The sequence below is a fragment of the Tachypleus tridentatus genome, chromosome 9 (assembly GCF_004210375.1).
Source record: "Tachypleus tridentatus isolate NWPU-2018 chromosome 9, ASM421037v1, whole genome shotgun sequence".
Classification (NCBI taxonomy): Eukaryota; Metazoa; Arthropoda; class Merostomata; order Xiphosura; family Limulidae; genus Tachypleus; species Tachypleus tridentatus.
The window spans coordinates 328,978-344,377 of NC_134833.1; the positions used below are offsets into that span (position 1 = coordinate 328,978).

Here is a 15,400-nt window from a genome sequence, read left to right on the forward strand (position 1 = left end):
GCACACTTTAGAGACTCTTGAACACTTACAATATTCCATTACTATAATGAAAACCATAACTCGAAGCATTTTGAAATAAAATTATAGTGTAGGAGAGACACAATTTATAGATTGAAGTGGATTTATGTATGTACACGTTCGGCCCTCCCTGAACATGTACAGAATATAACGCAGTGAAGGTCCGTATATTGCGTTTTCTTCAAGCGGGTTTTATACCAGCAGTGGAGAAAAATGTCATGTGAAGAAAGCTTCTTTCATCAGCTTTAAAAATAATTAAATAATTCTGGGTTGCACTCTACTCTTATCCTCGGCGGGACTCGAACCCGCAGTCTTCGGTTTAGGAGACCGACGCCTTATCCATTAGGCCACGAGGACGTGTTTAATTATTATCCCTTAATACACTGATGGTAATTCTCAATTGTATACGACATTCTTACATTTTATAATTTATGTTGCCTTTACTTTATAATTATAGAATATTGAACATGGAATATTAATCTTAGACAAAATATATTCTGTCATAAATTTGTTCCAGTTCACATTTCAGGAGCAGCTTGAACTATTATATGCAAGGAGCAGTTCAGCTTGCATTCACTTTCAGGATGTAGAAAGAGTACTATTAAGGCTAAACTTAATTAATATTATAGTAATGACCCTATTCTGTTGAGCAACAGATTTCAACTTCTGTAGATGAGTAACAATTGGAGGGAAGAAGAAAGAAAACAAATGAGGGTCACAGTAGCGCGTGGATGATAAGACGGTGATAATGAAAGGTGACTCATTGACAAGACTTGTGGACAGAATAGTCTGAGGGGAAAATATAGAGACAAAATTTCATGTTATGGTACACAGGGGGAAGATATATAACAGACAATTTTTCTTGTAAATTACATAGCTACACGAGGGCTATCAGTGCTTTGGTAACGGAAACACCGTTTCTTCCAACATAAGACCGAAGACATTACGCTGTACAGATGGAGGACTATAACTGACAGAACAGAAGATATAACAAAGGGGACTTGGTGATATACAGGTATTGTGGTACATGTAAAACTAGTTACTTAGGTCATAGAACGTAATCAAAAAGTAGAAAGGATTGTTGAAACCAAAAGAGGAAAAAGGCCACATTTTTATTGTGTTGGTGATACTGTCCAGAAGTAACTGTTGGGATAAAGTCGTAAGTACGTCTCTAGGAATGAAAGCTGGGTTAAGAATAGTGGGTAAAAATGAGTGAGTTTGCTGGTGTGTTTTATGGGATCAGTTCGGAGGAAGAAACGCGTTTTCAGGAATGAAATTTTACATTTAAAATGGACATGTGCTGCTATGTTTCATATCTCTGTTAACTCGGCTCAATGTGTTGTTTTAAAATACGGCTAAACAGTAGTGAGAGCAATGAAAACTAAATGTGGAAACAATAAGAGGCCGACAAATGCTCAGCAAAGGAAATGAATATATAAGTAATTATAAGAATAAGCTTTATTGTTATTATTCATAGATTAGAAATATCAGAAATAAAATAGATGACTGTACAGTACGAGTGGGATTGGAGGGTTTTGATATAATAAGAACAACTGAAACACTGTTAACAACTGATGGTTTTGATGACAGAAGTTGCTTTGGAATATTGTGTTACAGGCTACTTAATACGGATAGAATTTAAAGAGGAAATGTGAGTTACATCGTGTTAAAGAAGAAAATATCAAAGACGATAGGGATGACGTTGAATCCGTTTGGGTTTCAGCCATAAAGGGAAAAGTAAATTTGTTCGAGATCAACAGATGATACTGATGAAATTAGGTAGAATCTTTACATTGAGATCAAGAGCTTAGCTGTTAATGAAGTCGTAATTATGAATAATTTTAATTTAAAAATATCGATTTGGAAATGCTAGAGTGAAACAAGGAGGGAGAAATATTTTGGAAACTGTTAAAGATGGATATGCTCACCTATTAGTTTGGAATCTTCAAGAAATAATGGTATTTTGGCCTCAGTGTTAACTTCAAATATAGAAATGATTGAGGAATATCTTGGTACAACTGATCATTGATCTACAAAGTTCAATGTCTCAAAGAATGAAGAATAAAGATAATTTGGTTAAAAATTAGAAAAAATCAAATTTGGTGGAATGCAACAAGAATTACTTGTTGTGAGAAGGTCTACTGATTCCATTTCTGAGATACTGTATGAATATAGAAAATGTTTAATGACGATTCTTTAAATACTCAAGTTATTTGATAGTTACGAGATGTTCGGATTGTTAATTTTTTAAAATCTATTTTTACTGAACAAAATTTAAGCAGCATTCCACATCTTGAATATCTGATAAACGTAACAGATGGAAAGCAAGATAACTGCATTTATTCTGACTTGGTTAACAAAAAAATGCCATGTGAGGGGCTGGTAGAAATTATATCTATAGGTTTGAGGTAGAAATTAGCAAATTGGATAGAAGAACGGCTGAATGAAAGAACTAAAAGTGATTTTATAGAGAAGTTTATTGAAACGATAGTTGTGTCACAAGTGAATAACTAACAAACGTGTCTTAGGATCTTTGTACTGTTTTGATTTACGTCAAAGATATAAATGAATAAATTGGAAAAAACACACTTAAATTCACAGATGATATGATGGTCTTGTGTTTTGCAAGCTGTTCAAAGTATGCTGCTGATTTCAAAGGATTTAGATCATGTAGGGAATGAACCAAATACATGGTAGATGGTTTTCAGTTATAATAAATGTAAAACAAAGATTTTGTGGTTATGATAATTTGAATCAAACGTATGATTTAAACGAGATTAACATTAACAGTGTTTCATTATTTTCTGAAGCCGCCCAATTGATGTACTGTTGCTAGAATTTAGGCAAATATGATTTTACATTGACTTTACAGAAATATTCAATTATTATTAACCTTAGCAGTGTTCGATTAGTTTTAAAGCCGTCCACGCGATGTACTGTTGCTAGTAGTAAAGCAAACAAGATCTTACGTTGTATTAAGATAAATATTCAATTATTATTAATCATAGCAGTGTTCGATTAGTTTCTAAAGTCATCAATGTTATGCACAATTGCTGGTGATAAAGCAAACAAGATTTTAGGTTGTTAGTAGAGAAATATTCAATTATTATTAACCATAGAAGTGTTCCACTAGTTTCTAAAGGCGTCCTTGCAGTGCACTGTTGCGGTGGATTTTAGGTTGTATTTACAGAAATATTCAATGCAATGGTTAAAGTTTATAATCTGTCATATAGGTCACTGATTAGTCCATATTTGGAATATGATGTTCAACTTTATTCTTCTACTTTTAAAATACATTGAATTGTTTGTAAGGTTTGACATAATAATTAATAGAATTCGTTGCATTCGAAAGTTGTATATGCACGAAATTTGAATGAGTTTAAGTGAAACGTTGACAACTATACGAATAATTAATGCTGACTTTATGATTTTTATATGATTTTAATATTCAATTTATTTTATAGGTGGTGTAGCCGAGATGCATAAAACGGTCACATGTTGACGTGAAAGGTTACAAAACAACTGTTATTATTTGAATCCTCCTATAAAATAATACAGGTTACTTTGTTTAAGGAAATTATTTCCCAAAAGGATTTGAAATGGAACACTAACGGTATATTAACATAACCCGTTCGTTATATTGAGTTTATTGTAAATTAATCGGATATAATACGATGCAACATGATGTAGGAAAAAAGATACAATTCAAAAATACGTTAATAGTAATTTGAAAAATTTAAATGATTGAGGAAATATTCTAAAAAAAAATTTAATAAAGAACGTACATAAAGATATGTACATTTAAAATGAACGTAGAAAAATTGAAGAAATAAAAAAGGTTGTTTGTCCTTTATTTATATTACTGTTGAAGTTTCAACAATAAACAATATTTCCAAAATTTGTTTAAATCAAAATTTAAAATGCTATTTTATCAATTTGCACACTTTAGAGACTCTTGAACACTTACAATATTCCATTACTATAATGAAAACCATAACTCGAAGCATTTTGAAATAAAATTATAGTGTAGGAGAGACACAATTTATAGATTGAAGTGGATTTATGTATGTACACGTTCGGCCCTCCTGAACATGTACAGAATATAACGCAGTGAAGGTCCGTATATTGCGTTTTCTTCAAGCGGGTTTTATACCAGCAGTGGAGAAAAATGTCATGTGAAGAAAGCTTCTTTCATCAGCTTTAAAAATAATTAAATAATTCTGGGTTGCACTCTACTCTTATCCTCGGCGGGACTCGAACCCGCAGTCTTCGGTTTAGGAGACCGACGCCTTATCCATTAGGCCACGAGGACGTGTTTAATTATTATCCCTTAATACACTGATGGTAATTCTCAATTGTATACGACATTCTTACATTTTATAATTTATGTTGCCTTTACTTTATAATTATAGAATATTGAACATGGAATATTAATCTTAGACAAAATATATTCTGTCATAAATTTGTTCCAGTTCACATTTCAGGAGCAGCTTGAACTATTATATGCAAGGAGCAGTTCAGCTGGCATTCACTTTCAGGATGTAGAAAGAGTACTATTAAGGCTAAAATTAATTAATGTTATAGTAATGACCCTATTCTGTTGAGCAACAGATTTCAACTTCTGTAGATGAGTAACAATTGGAGGGAAGAAGAAAGAAAACAAATGAGGGTCACAGTAGCGCGTGGATGATAAGACGGTGATAATGAAAGGTGACTCATTGACAAGACTTGTGGACAGAATAGTCTGAGGGGAAAATATAGAGACAAAATTTCATGTTATGGTACACAGGGGGAAGATATATAACAGACAATTTTTCTTGTAAATTACATAGCTACACGAGGGCTATCAGTGCTTTGGTAACGGAAACACCGTTTCTTCCAACATAAGACCGAAGACATTACGCTGTACAGATGGAGGACTATAACTGACAGAACAGAAGATATAACAAAGGGGACTTGGTGATATACAGGTATTGTGGTACATGTAAAACTAGTTACTTAGGTCATAGAACGTAATCAAAAGTAGAAAGGATTGTTGAAACCAAAAGAGGAAAAAGGCCACATTTTATTGTGTTGGTGATACTGTCCAGAAGTAACTGTTGGGATAAAGTCGTAAGTACGTCTCTAGGAATGAAAGCTGGGTTAAGAATAGTGGGTAAAATGAGTGAGTTTGCTGGTGTGTTTTATGGGATCAGTTCGGAGGAAGAAACGCGTTTTCAGGAATGAAATTTTACATTTAAAATGGACATGTGCTGCTATGTTTCATATCTCTGTTAACTCGGCTCAATGTGTTGTTTTAAAATACGGCTAAACAGTAGTGAGAGCAATGAAAAACTAAATGTGGAAACAATAAGAGGCCGACAAATGCTCAGCAAAGGAAATGAATATATAAGTAATTATAAGAATAAGCTTTATTGTTATTATTCATAGATTAGAAATATCAGAAATAAAATAGATGACTGTACAGTACGAGTGGGATTGGAGGGTTTTGATATAATAAGAACAACTGAAACACTGTTAACAACTGATGGTTTTGATGACAGAAGTTGCTTTGGAATATTGTGTTACAGGCTACTTAATACGGATAGAATTTAAAAGAGGAAATGTGAGTTACATCGTGTTAAAGAAGAAAATATCAAAGACGATAGGGATGACGTTGAATCCGTTTGGGTTTCAGCCATAAAGGGAAAAGTAAATTTGTTCGAGATCAACAGATGATACTGATGAAATTAGGTAGAATCTTTACATTGAGATCAAGAGCTTAGCTGTTAATGAAGTCGTAATTATGAATAATTTTAATTTAAAAATATCGATTTGGAAATGCTAGAGTGAAACAAGGAGGGAGAAATATTTTGGAAACTGTTAAAGATGGATATGCTCACCTATTAGTTTGGAATCTTCAAGAAATAATGGTATTTTGGCCTCAGTGTTAACTTCAAATATAGAAATGATTGAGGAATATCTTGGTACAACTGATCATTGATCTACAAAGTTCAATGTCTCAAAGAATGAAGAATAAAGATAATTTGGTTAAAAATTAGAAAAAATCAAATTTGGTGGAATGCAACAAGAATTACTTGTTGTGAGAAGGTCTACTGATTCCATTTCTGAGATACTGTATGAATATAGAAAATGTTTAATGACGATTCTTTAAATACTCAAGTTATTTGATAGTTACGAGATGTTCGGATTGTTAATTTTTTAAAATCTATTTTTACTGAACAAAATTTAAGCAGCATTCCACATCTTGAATATCTGATAAACGTAACAGATGGAAAGCAAGATAACTGCATTTATTCTGACTTGGTTAACAAAAAATGCCATGTGAGGGGCTGGTAGAAATTATATCTATAGGTTTGAGGTAGAAATTAGCAAATTGGATAGAAGAACGGCTGAATGAAAGAACTAAAAGTGATTTTATAGAGAAGTTTATTGAAACGATAGTTGTGTCACAAGTGAATAACTAACAAACGTGTCTTAGGATCTTTGTACTGTTTTGATTTACGTCAAAGATATAAATGAATAAATTGGAAAAAACACACTTAAATTCACAGATGATATGATGGTCTTGTGTTTTGCAAGCTGTTCAAAGTATGCTGCTGATTTCAAAAGGATTTAGATCATGTAGGGAATGAACCAAATACATGGTAGATGGTTTTCAGTTATAATAAATGTAAAACAAAGATTTTGTGGTTATGATAATTTGAATCAAACGTATGATTTAAACGAGATTAACATTAACAGTGTTTCATTATTTTCTGAAGCCGCCCAATTGATGTACTGTTGCTAGAATTTAGGCAAATATGATTTTACATTGACTTTACAGAAATATTCAATTATTATTAACCTTAGCAGTGTTCGATTAGTTTTAAAGCCGTCCACGCGATGTACTGTTGCTAGTAGTAAAGCAAACAAGATCTTACGTTGTATTAAGATAAATATTCAATTATTATTAATCATAGCAGTGTTCGATTAGTTTCTAAAGTCATCAATGTTATGCACAATTGCTGGTGATAAAGCAAACAAGATTTTAGGTTGTTAGTAGAGAAATATTCAATTATTATTAACCATAGAAGTGTTCCACTAGTTTCTAAAGGCGTCCTTGCAGTGCACTGTTGCGGTGGATTTTAGGTTGTATTTACAGAAATATTCAATGCAATGGTTAAAGTTTATAATCTGTCATATAGGTCACTGATTAGTCCATATTTGGAATATGATGTTCAACTTTATTCTTCTACTTTTAAAATACATTGAATTGTTTGTAAGGTTTGACATAATAATTAATAGAATTCGTTGCATTCGAAAGTTGTATATGCACGAAATTTGAATGAGTTTAAGTGAAACGTTGACAACTATACGAATAATTAATGCTGACTTTATGATTTTTATATGATTTTAATATTCAATTTATTTTATAGGTGGTGTAGCCGAGATGCATAAAACGGTCACATGTTGACGTGAAAGGTTACAAAACAACTGTTATTATTTGAATCCTCCTATAAAATAATACAGGTTACTTTGTTTAAGGAAATTATTTCCCAAAAGGATTTGAAATGGAACACTAACGGTATATTAACATAACCCGTTCGTTATATTGAGTTTATTGTAAATTAATCGGATATAATACGATGCAACATGATGTAGGAAAAAGATACAATTCAAAAATACGTTAATAGTAATTTGAAAAATTTAAATGATTGAGGAAATATTCTAAAAAAAAATTTAATAAAGAACGTACATAAAGATATGTACATTTAAAATGAACGTAGAAAAATTGAAGAAATAAAAAAGGTTGTTTGTCCTTTATTTATATTACTGTTGAAGTTTCAACAATAAACAATATTTCAAAAATTTGTTTAAATCAAAATTTAAAATGCTATTTTATCAATTTGCACACTTTAGAGACTCTTGAACACTTACAATATTCCATTACTATAATGAAAACCATAACTCGAAGCATTTTGAAATAAAATTATAGTGTAGGAGAGACACAATTTATAGATTGAAGTGGATTTATGTATGTACACGTTCGGCCCTCCCTGAACATGTACAGAATATAACGCAGTGAAGGTCCGTATATTGCGTTTTCTTCAAGCGGGTTTTATACCAGCAGTGGAGAAAAATGTCATGTGAAGAAAGCTTCTTTCATCAGCTTTAAAAATAATTAAATAATTCTGGGTTGCACTCTACTCTTATCCTCGGCGGGACTCGAACCCGCAGTCTTCGGTTTAGGAGACCGACGCCTTATCCATTAGGCCACGAGGACGTGTTTAATTATTATCCCTTAATACACTGATGGTAATTCTCAATTGTATACGACATTCTTACATTTTATAATTTATGTTGCCTTTACTTTATAATTATAGAATATTGAACATGGAATATTAATCTTAGACAAAATATATTCTGTCATAAATTTGTTCCAGTTCACATTTCAGGAGCAGCTTGAACTATTATATGCAAGGAGCAGTTCAGCTGGCATTCACTTTCAGGATGTAGAAAGAGTACTATTAAGGCTAAAATTAATTAATGTTATAGTAATGACCCTATTCTGTTGAGCAACAGATTTCAACTTCTGTAGATGAGTAACAATTGGAGGGAAGAAGAAAGAAAACAAATGAGGGTCACAGTAGCGCGTGGATGATAAGACGGTGATAATGAAAGGTGACTCATTGACAAGACTTGTGGACAGAATAGTCTGAGGGGAAAATATAGAGACAAAATTTCATGTTATGGTACACAGGGGGAAGATATATAACAGACAATTTTTCTTGTAAATTACATAGCTACACGAGGGCTATCAGTGCTTTGGTAACGGAAACACCGTTTCTTCCAACATAAGACCGAAGACATTACGCTGTACAGATGGAGGACTATAACTGACAGAACAGAAGATATAACAAAGGGGACTTGGTGATATACAGGTATTGTGGTACATGTAAAACTAGTTACTTAGGTCATAGAACGTAATCAAAAGTAGAAAGGATTGTTGAAACCAAAAGAGGAAAAAGGCCACATTTTATTGTGTTGGTGATACTGTCCAGAAGTAACTGTTGGGATAAAGTCGTAAGTACGTCTCTAGGAATGAAAGCTGGGTTAAGAATAGTGGGTAAAATGAGTGAGTTTGCTGGTGTGTTTTATGGGATCAGTTCGGAGGAAGAAACGCGTTTTCAGGAATGAAATTTTACATTTAAAATGGACATGTGCTGCTATGTTTCATATCTCTGTTAACTCGGCTCAATGTGTTGTTTTAAAATACGGCTAAACAGTAGTGAGAGCAATGAAAAACTAAATGTGGAAACAATAAGAGGCCGACAAATGCTCAGCAAAGGAAATGAATATATAAGTAATTATAAGAATAAGCTTTATTGTTATTATTCATAGATTAGAAATATCAGAAATAAAATAGATGACTGTACAGTACGAGTGGGATTGGAGGGTTTTGATATAATAAGAACAACTGAAACACTGTTAACAACTGATGGTTTTGATGACAGAAGTTGCTTTGGAATATTGTGTTACAGGCTACTTAATACGGATAGAATTTAAAAGAGGAAATGTGAGTTACATCGTGTTAAAGAAGAAAATATCAAAGACGATAGGGATGACGTTGAATCCGTTTGGGTTTCAGCCATAAAGGGAAAAGTAAATTTGTTCGAGATCAACAGATGATACTGATGAAATTAGGTAGAATCTTTACATTGAGATCAAGAGCTTAGCTGTTAATGAAGTCGTAATTATGAATAATTTTAATTTAAAAATATCGATTTGGAAATGCTAGAGTGAAACAAGGAGGGAGAAATATTTTGGAAACTGTTAAAGATGGATATGCTCACCTATTAGTTTGGAATCTTCAAGAAATAATGGTATTTTGGCCTCAGTGTTAACTTCAAATATAGAAATGATTGAGGAATATCTTGGTACAACTGATCATTGATCTACAAAGTTCAATGTCTCAAAGAATGAAGAATAAAGATAATTTGGTTAAAAATTAGAAAAAAATCAAATTTGGTGGAATGCAACAAGAATTACTTGTTGTGAGAAGGTCTACTGATTCCATTTCTGAGATACTGTATGAATATAGAAAATGTTTAATGACGATTCTTTAAATACTCAAGTTATTTGATAGTTACGAGATGTTCGGATTGTTAATTTTTTAAAATCTATTTTTACTGAACAAAATTTAAGCAGCATTCCACATCTTGAATATCTGATAAACGTAACAGATGGAAAGCAAGATAACTGCATTTATTCTGACTTGGTTAACAAAAAATGCCATGTGAGGGGCTGGTAGAAATTATATCTATAGGTTTGAGGTAGAAATTAGCAAATTGGATAGAAGAACGGCTGAATGAAAGAACTAAAAGTGATTTTATAGAGAAGTTTATTGAAACGATAGTTGTGTCACAAGTGAATAACTAACAAACGTGTCTTAGGATCTTTGTACTGTTTTGATTTACGTCAAAGATATAAATGAATAAATTGGAAAAAAACACACTTAAATTCACAGATGATATGATGGTCTTGTGTTTTGCAAGCTGTTCAAAGTATGCTGCTGATTTCAAAAGGATTTAGATCATGTAGGGAATGAACCAAATACATGGTAGATGGTTTTCAGTTATAATAAATGTAAAACAAAGATTTTGTGGTTATGATAATTTGAATCAAACGTATGATTTAAACGAGATTAACATTAACAGTGTTTCATTATTTTCTGAAGCCGCCCAATTGATGTACTGTTGCTAGAATTTAGGCAAATATGATTTTACATTGACTTTACAGAAATATTCAATTATTATTAACCTTAGCAGTGTTCGATTAGCTTTTAAAGCCGTCCACGCGATGTACTGTTGCTAGTAGTAAAGCAAACAAGATCTTACGTTGTATTAAGATAAATATTCAATTATTATTAATCATAGCAGTGTTCGATTAGTTTCTAAAGTCATCAATGTTATGCACAATTGCTGGTGATAAAGCAAACAAGATTTTAGGTTGTTAGTAGAGAAATATTCAATTATTATTAACCATAGAAGTGTTCCACTAGTTTCTAAAGGCGTCCTTGCAGTGCACTGTTGCGGTGGATTTTAGGTTGTATTTACAGAAATATTCAATGCAATGGTTAAAGTTTATAATCTGTCATATAGGTCACTGATTAGTCCATATTTGGAATATGATGTTCAACTTTATTCTTCTACTTTTAAAATACATTGAATTGTTTGTAAGGTTTGACATAATAATTAATAGAATTCGTTGCATTCGAAAGTTGTATATGCACGAAATTTGAATGAGTTTAAGAGAAACGTTGACAACTATACGAATAATTAATGCTGACTTTATGATTTTTATATGATTTTAATATTCAATTTATTTTATAGGTGGTGTAGCCGAGATGCATAAAACGGTCACATGTTGACGTGAAAGGTTACAAAAACAACTGTTATTATTTGAATCCTCCTATAAAATAATACAGGTTACTTTGTTTAAGGAAATTATTTCCAAAAGGATTTGAAATGGAACACTAACGGTATATTAACATAACCCGTTCGTTATATTGAGTTTATTGTAAATTAATCGGATATAATACGATGCAACATGATGTAGGAAAAAGAATACAATTCAAAAATACGTTAATAGTAATTTGAAAAATTTAAATGATTGAGGAAATATTCTAAAAAAAATTTAATAAAGAACGTACATAAAGATATGTACATTTAAAATGAACGTAGAAAAATTGAAGAAATAAAAAGGTTGTTTGTCCTTTATTTATATTACTGTTGAAGTTTCAACAATAAACAATATTTCCAAAATTTGTTTAAATCAAAATTTAAAATGCTATTTTTATCAATTTGCACACTTTAGAGACTCTTGAACACTTACAATATTCCATTACTATAATGAAAAACCATAACTCGAAGCATTTTGAAATAAAAATTATAGTGTAGGAGAGACACAATTTATAGATTGAAGTGGATTTATGTATGTACACGTTCGGCCCTCCCTGAACATGTACAGAATATAACGCAGTGAAGGTCCGTATATTGCGTTTTCTTCAAGCGGGTTTTATACCAGCAGTGGAGAAAAATGTCATGTGAAGAAAGCTTCTTTCATCAGCTTTAAAAATAATTAAATAATTCTGGGTTGCACTCTACTCTTATCCTCGGCGGGACTCGAACCCGCAGTCTTCGGTTTAGGAGACCGACGCCTTATCCATTAGGCCACGAGGACGTGTTTAATTATTATCCCTTAATACACTGATGGTAATTCTCAATTGTATACGACATTCTTACATTTTATAATTTATGTTGCCTTTACTTTATAATTATAGAATATTGAACATGGAATATTAATCTTAGACAAAATATATTCTGTCATAAATTTGTTCCAGTTCACATTTCAGGAGCAGCTTGAACTATTATATGCAAGGAGCAGTTCAGCTGGCATTCACTTTCAGGATGTAGAAAGAGTACTATTAAGGCTAAAATTAATTAATGTTATAGTAATGACCCTATTCTGTTGAGCAACAGATTTCAACTTCTGTAGATGAGTAACAATTGGAGGGAAGAAGAAAGAAAACAAATGAGGGTCACAGTAGCGCGTGGATGATAAGACGGTGATAATGAAAGGTGACTCATTGACAAGACTTGTGGACAGAATAGTCTGAGGGAAAATATAGAGACAAAATTTCATGTTATGGTACACAGGGGGAAGATATATAACAGACAATTTTTCTTGTAAATTACATAGCTACACGAGGGCTATCAGTGCTTTGGTAACGGAAACACCGTTTCTTCCAACATAAGACCGAAGACATTACGCTGTACAGATGGAGGACTATAACTGACAGAACAGAAGATATAACAAAGGGGACTTGGTGATATACAGGTATTGTGGTACATGTAAAACTAGTTACTTAGGTCATAGAACGTAATCAAAAGTAGAAAGGATTGTTGAAACCAAAAGAGGAAAAAGGCCACATTTTATTGTGTTGGTGATACTGTCCAGAAGTAACTGTTGGGATAAAATCGTAAGTACGTCTCTAGGAATGAAAGCTGGGTTAAGAATAGTGGGTAAAAATGAGTGAGTTTGCTGGTGTGTTTTATGGGATCAGTTCGGAGGAAGAAACGCGTTTTCAGGAATGAAATGTTTACATTTAAAATCGACATGTGCTGCTATGTTTCATATCTCTGTTAACTCGGCTCAATGTGTTGTTTTAAAATACGGCTAAACAGTAGTGAGAGCAATGAAAACTAAATGTGGAAACAATAAGAGGCCGACAAATGCTCAGCAAAGGAAATGAATATATAAGTAATTATAAGAATAAGCTTTATTGTTATTATTCATAGATTAGAAATATCAGAAATAAAATAGATGACTGTACAGTACGAGTGGGATTGGAGGGTTTTGATATAATAAGAACAACTGAAACACTGTTAACAACTGATGGTTTTGATGACAGAAGTTGCTTTGGAATATTGTGTTACAGGCTACTTAATACGGATAGAATTTAAAAGAGGAAATGTGAGTTACATCGTGTTAAAGAAGAAAATATCAAAGACGATAGGGATGACGTTGAATCCGTTTGGGTTTCAGCCATAAAGGGAAAAGTAAATTTGTTCGAGATCAACAGATGATACTGATGAAATTAGGTAGAATCTTTACATTGAGATCAAGAGCTTAGCTGTTAATGAAGTCGTAATTATGAATAATTTTAATTTAAAAATATCGATTTGGAAATGCTAGAGTGAAACAAGGAGGGAGAAATATTTTGGAAACTGTTAAAGATGGATATGCTCACCTATTAGTTTGGAATCTTCAAGAAATAATGGTATTTTGGCCTCAGTGTTAACTTCAAATATAGAAATGATTGAGGAATATCTTGGTACAACTGATCATTGATCTACAAAGTTCAATGTCTCAAAGAATGAAGAATAAAGATAATTTGGTTAAAAATTAGAAAAAATCAAATTTGGTGGAATGCAACAAGAATTACTTGTTGTGAGAAGGTCTACTGATTCCATTTCTGAGATACTGTATGAATATAGAAAATGTTTAATGACGATTCTTTAAATACTCAAGTTATTTGATAGTTACGAGATGTTCGGATTGTTAATTTTTTAAAATCTATTTTTACTGAACAAAATTTAAGCAGCATTCCACATCTTGAATATCTGATAAACGTAACAGATGGAAAGCAAGATAACTGCATTTATTCTGACTTGGTTAACAAAAAATGCCATGTGAGGGGCTGGTAGAAATTATATCTATAGGTTTGAGGTAGAAATTAGCAAATTGGATAGAAGAACGGCTGAATGAAAGAACTAAAAGTGATTTTATAGAGAAGTTTATTGAAACGATAGTTGTGTCACAAGTGAATAACTAACAAACGTGTCTTAGGATCTTTGTACTGTTTTGATTTACGTCAAAGATATAAATGAATAAATTGGAAAAAACACACTTAAATTCACAGATGATATGATGGTCTTGTGTTTTGCAAGCTGTTCAAAGTATGCTGCTGATTTCAAAAGGATTTAGATCATGTAGGGAATGAACCAAATACATGGTAGATGGTTTTCAGTTATAATAAATGTAAAACAAAGATTTTGTGGTTATGATAATTTGAATCAAACGTATGATTTAAACGAGATTAACATTAACAGTGTTTCATTATTTTCTGAAGCCGCCCAATTGATGTACTGTTGCTAGAATTTAGGCAAATATGATTTTACATTGACTTTACAGAAATATTCAATTATTATTAACCTTAGCAGTGTTCGATTAGTTTTAAAGCCGTCCACGCGATGTACTGTTGCTAGTAGTAAAGCAAACAAGATCTTACGTTGTATTAAGATAAATATTCAATTATTATTAATCATAGCAGTGTTCGATTAGTTTCTAAAGTCATCAATGTTATGCACAATTGCTGGTGATAAAGCAAACAAGATTTTAGGTTGTTAGTAGAGAAATATTCAATTATTATTAACCATAGAAGTGTTCCACTAGTTTCTAAAGGCGTCCTTGCAGTGCACTGTTGCGGTGGATTTTAGGTTGTATTTACAGAAATATTCAATGCAATGGTTAAAAGTTTATAATCTGTCATATAGGTCACTGATTAGTCCATATTTGGAATATGATGTTCAACTTTATTCTTCTACTTTTAAAATACATTGAATTGTTTGTAAGGTTTGACATAATAATTAATAGAATTCGTTGCATTCGAAAGTTGTATATGCACGAAATTTGAATGAGTTTAAGTGAAACGTTGACAACTATACGAATAATTAATGCTGACTTTATGATTTTTATATGATTTTAATATTCAATTTATTTTATAGGTGGTGTAGCCGAGATGCATAAAACGGTCACATGTTGACGTGAAAGGTTA

The 15,400-nt window shown here is 32.0% G+C and overlaps 4 non-coding genes across 4 annotated transcripts; all 4 read right to left on the reverse strand.

Moving 5' to 3' along the window:
- Positions 1 to 302: 302 nt before the first annotated feature.
- On the reverse strand, positions 303 to 375 carry TRNAR-CCU (transfer RNA arginine (anticodon CCU)). The gene has a single exon. It is a non-coding gene; the product is annotated as a tRNA-Arg (tRNA).
- Positions 376 to 4,257: 3,882 nt separating this feature from the next.
- Positions 4,258 to 4,330, reverse strand: TRNAR-CCU (transfer RNA arginine (anticodon CCU)). Its single transcript has one exon. It is a non-coding gene; the product is annotated as a tRNA-Arg (tRNA).
- A 3,881-nt stretch (positions 4,331 to 8,211) lies between these two features.
- TRNAR-CCU (transfer RNA arginine (anticodon CCU)) lies at positions 8,212 to 8,284 on the reverse strand. The gene has a single exon. It is a non-coding gene; the product is annotated as a tRNA-Arg (tRNA).
- Positions 8,285 to 12,170: 3,886 nt separating this feature from the next.
- TRNAR-CCU (transfer RNA arginine (anticodon CCU)) lies at positions 12,171 to 12,243 on the reverse strand. The gene has a single exon. It is a non-coding gene; the product is annotated as a tRNA-Arg (tRNA).
- Positions 12,244 to 15,400: the final 3,157 nt, after the last annotated feature.